The 4,371-nt window shown below is 36.4% G+C and overlaps 1 protein-coding gene across 1 annotated transcript in view; it reads right to left on the bottom strand.

The window, feature by feature from the left end:
• LOC110026977 overlaps positions 1–4,371 on the bottom strand; it is a 46,982-nt gene that overhangs the window by 38,606 nt on the left and 4,005 nt on the right. The window lies entirely within an intron of this gene.

Below are 4,371 nucleotides of genomic sequence, written 5' to 3'. Positions count from 1 at the left end.
GCTCGGTCGAGCAGAGCTCGAGGAGACGAGCCGCGATCGCTGGGGAAGAAGATTGCCTCTTGGATTTTCCGTGGAGTTAGGGCACGGGCGAGGAGCGGAATGAGTAAATTAGCCACCCAAAGTTTCTGATTTTGCAAATTAGCCACCCAAAGTTTCAGATTTTACAAATTAGCCACCCAAAGTTTCAGATTTTCACAAATAGGCCACCTGACATTTCAGATTTTGCAAGACATAAGCATCAAGGCTTCCAACCTTTGCAAATAAGGTAACGATACTTTCAGATTTTATGAGCAAAGCACTAAAATCTTCCACCCTTTGCAAATAACAAATAAAACCCTCTCAGATTTTTGTCCATCTCAAGCTAGTATGATGTATATGAGCAACATCAAACTCAAAGTAAGGTGGCAGATGCATAAACATAGCAAGTGTATGATTATTTCATCATTCAGTTGATGATATAAGTGCAAGGATAAAATAAAATAAAAAAATCGTAACATTTTATATAGTGATCATATGATGCACGAATTTTCACAACAGAAACCAAGCCCTTCACATTTTTTTTTTTTTCAGATTTTTCATGGATCAAGAAGTATGTAATTAAACATCACAAACAGAGCTAGTGAAACATTATGAACATTCCCTCCTACTATTATTATTTTCTTTTAATGGCCAATGGAATCGTGCAAATAAAGGGGAGTAAGAGTAAAGAGAAAAGGAAGAAAAAGACACCTCACTTTTTTTTTTTTAAAAGAAACAGGGAAAACCAACCACCAAACAATTTAGGGAAGAACCAATTCAAGAAAAAAGGTGTTGGCAGCACCTCCTCCTCTTCTCAAAATTTCGGCCCACCTCGATAGTCAAACACACAACCAAGCAAGAATATCGAGCCAACAATCCAGAATACCAAGCAGCCCAGAAGGAATACCGAACAGCTTAACAGGGAAATCTACACAAGACAAGATTTTGGCAGCACCTCCTCCCTCCTTTTCAATTTTCGGCCAACCCCAAAACCCTCCCCAAGTGGGGTTTTTTTTTATAGCAAAGAAAAGAGGAAGGAGAAGCCACCTACCAACCTCCCTGGTAGCCGAATCAAGTAAAGGAAGAGAAAAAATACATTTAGAGCGGAGGAAATGCGGCCTAGGGCAGAGGAAGAGCCAACCAGGTGGAACATCGCAGTTGGGGGACCGCTCGGTCGAGCAGAGCTCGAGGAGACGAGCCGCGATCGCTGGGGAAGAAGATTGCCTCTTGGATTTTCCGTGGAGTTAGGGCACGGGCGAGGAGCGGAATGAGCCGAGGGATTTAGGTTTAATATGAATATGATTTAAGGATATTTATATAAAAGAAAATATTTAATATTTTGAAAAATAAAATTTTAATTTGTGTTTCACCCATGCATCAAAACATAGCAAAATTGATATCATTTTTGCACAATTCTGACGTTTCGGACGTGCTGGCGCAGTCTGTTTTGTCGTCAGAAGTCGTTTTGACGAATTCATCGATTTGCGTGTCAATTTTCTCGTGTCAAAAATATGGCAATATGGGTGTCCTTTCCTACCAAAATGGGTATCCCGGACGCGTTGGTGCAGTCCAATTCGTCGTCGGAGGTCATCCGGAGAAGTTCGCATTTTCACCCGTCCTTTGGGCTTAATTGAAGTCTGATTTTATAACCGCTCGTTCATAAGACGATAGTCTTGTGCCATAAATGTTAGACATCAAAGAAAAATAGGAAGTGGCTGAAATTTCTAAAAGGGTGGGAATCAATTCTAGATTTCTAGGATGGTTAATAAGAATCTAGAGCTAGAATCTAGGCTCTAAGGAGGAGAAGACAAGACCTCACAAAAATGAGGTCAACATCGGGAAGACGCGGAAAGGGATAGGGAAGATAATTGCAACCTCGAGAAATAAAAACAATAGAAGTACCACCCAATCCCTTAGATACAATCCTTGAAGGGAGAAGAACAGATGTCGACGACTGTCCTAAACAAAACACAAAAAAATTAAACCTAAAACATCAAGAATACAAATATATAATAAAAGAATAACTAGGAGTGGCCCAAGAGGATCAGCCGACTCCTCGGATGGGAGAAAACCTGGACCAGTTCAGTCCATGCAAAATAACTAAAAGTGTGGATACGATAGAGTGTGGGACGCGATCCCGACTCCGCGACCCACATCACGCAGAAGACGCTCCTACATCATTATTCCACTGGAAAAAATGTAGTATAAAACCCTTGAGTGGCAAGGGCGACGAATGGTGCCTGATAGCAAATGATGAGTGATGGCAACAGCAGCTGGAATGGCCAGCAATAACATTACTAACCATTGCAATTTATAGTGAATTTGAAAATCATCCCAATCAAGCGAATTTGAAATACAATGAAAATGACTTGAATGTTGCATTTAAAATTCATCAGAATTTTACACTATATTCTTTTTTTTTTCAAAACCAAACACCCATAATTTGAAAACCCTAATGCAGTACCCCCCTTTTTTAGCAAAACAAACAGCCCTTAAATTTCAAATGCATTACATTTCTTTTGTTATGCATTCTTTTTTCAACAAATAAAATGGCCACTCAAGGTAGTTTCATGCATATATGGTATCACCAATTATAAATTTTAAAAAAGGATATCTACAAGGAGAGAATTATTATAGTGGTGCATATCAAATGTGATATCAATAGATGCATGCCCTCTATCACATTTTATCCCTTGTATACCGACATTGATTTATCGTCATCAAATGTAAAGAGATTATTAACCCCATAAGCCTAAGTAATTCCATATGTTCTATGATTGGATCATCAATGATTTGATTATAACAAATATTGTGTCGTGATAACTAATGCTTTGTTGAAATTTGACATATTTATTAGCTATGCAGCAACCATTACAATGATTGACCAATGACTAAGCTTGCTTGGAGCTACTGCAACCCAAATATGAGTTTCCACAGAACAATTTAGCATTTCTTAGCCTTCGAAGCAAATAATATTACAAGGCTTATAGTTTAGTGTTTAGATTAGCTTCTTTGTAAAGTATGAGCACTAGATTAATCTAGGACTTTCAAGATAACGAACACAATAATTAAGCTGAGTATTTTCTAAATTTAATGAAATTAATTTTACTATGAAAACCATGATTAAAAATTAATTAGAACTATAATTTATAATTAGTAGTTCATATCGGCAATCACCCATGACTAGGCTACCTAGTAGGTAGATGGGCCCCCACCACCACCCATGGAGGCCCCCATGGACTATAACTTTAGCGAGGAATGACATCTTTTATTATGTGGCATTCAAGAAAAATTTTTGGCACATTTTGAAATTTCTATTTGGATGCATATAGCACATGGATCTAAACTTTTGGATACGAGAAGTTAAGAGAAATAATGTGCATTAGTGTTGATGGTCAAATATTTTAAAAGAGGCTAATTATCTTCATCAGAGAAAATTTTAATAAAAAATCAAGTAATCTTCCTCACTCAATCTAATTAGTTTTGTTGGTTTTTTTTCTGTTTGTTTATTTTCAATCACTATATTCTAAATCGGATGTTATTCTTGTAAGGTATTATCTTGCACATCACCAAAGAAAGTTTTGGAGAGTTCTTTTTTTGATATCATGTAATGTGTTATCCTAGTCATGTTAGGATAGGATTGAGGAAGACTTGTTGGTATTCAACTATACTAACGTGAAGGAGAGAGCTTATTTGATGTAAGGAGAAAATGAGAGTGGAATCCTAAGTTAGGAGGCTTAGGCATGGACTTCGTCTATGTATCAGTGTAATATACTTGTATCACCATCACATAGCTTGTGTGGACACCTGTTATTTTGTTTATAGCTCATTCATACTACTGTTAGCAACACCTTACTTTTTTACTTGCATGCTCGTGTAATTCTATATTTGATTGTCCTTTATGTTTATTTTATGGGGTCTGTGGGTTTAAGAATTCAACAGAAATTTAAATGCTTTTAAAACATCCAATTCAGCCCATCCTCCCTCCACTTAGTGTACCTTGAATCTAAAATGATAACAAGAAAATCTGTTATCAACCTGGAATTAGGATACTTATTAAAAAATCACAGATGAACAGCCCAAGTTCTTGAAACTAGTCCAGATTCTTTACAAACGATTCAGTTTAAGACTAATTTTTAACTTCAATTTTTGCATGGAGAAAGTCAAGAATTTAGGAAGAGGGATGAGAAATTTGTGTTCATAAACCAAAAACCTCTATTTAAGAAAAATTATTGAGGAAATACTTTGACTAGATCAAATTTCAGTCTACAAATAAATTTAAATTTTCTTGAGGTTATTGAGACACAGAAACGGACAGATATATATATATATATATATATATATATATATATA

This window comes from Phalaenopsis equestris, unplaced genomic scaffold (genome assembly GCF_001263595.1).
Source record: "Phalaenopsis equestris unplaced genomic scaffold, ASM126359v1 Scaffold000410, whole genome shotgun sequence".
Taxonomy (NCBI): Eukaryota; Viridiplantae; Streptophyta; class Magnoliopsida; order Asparagales; family Orchidaceae; genus Phalaenopsis; species Phalaenopsis equestris.
This window is presented reverse-complemented; position numbering and strand designations above follow the sequence as displayed.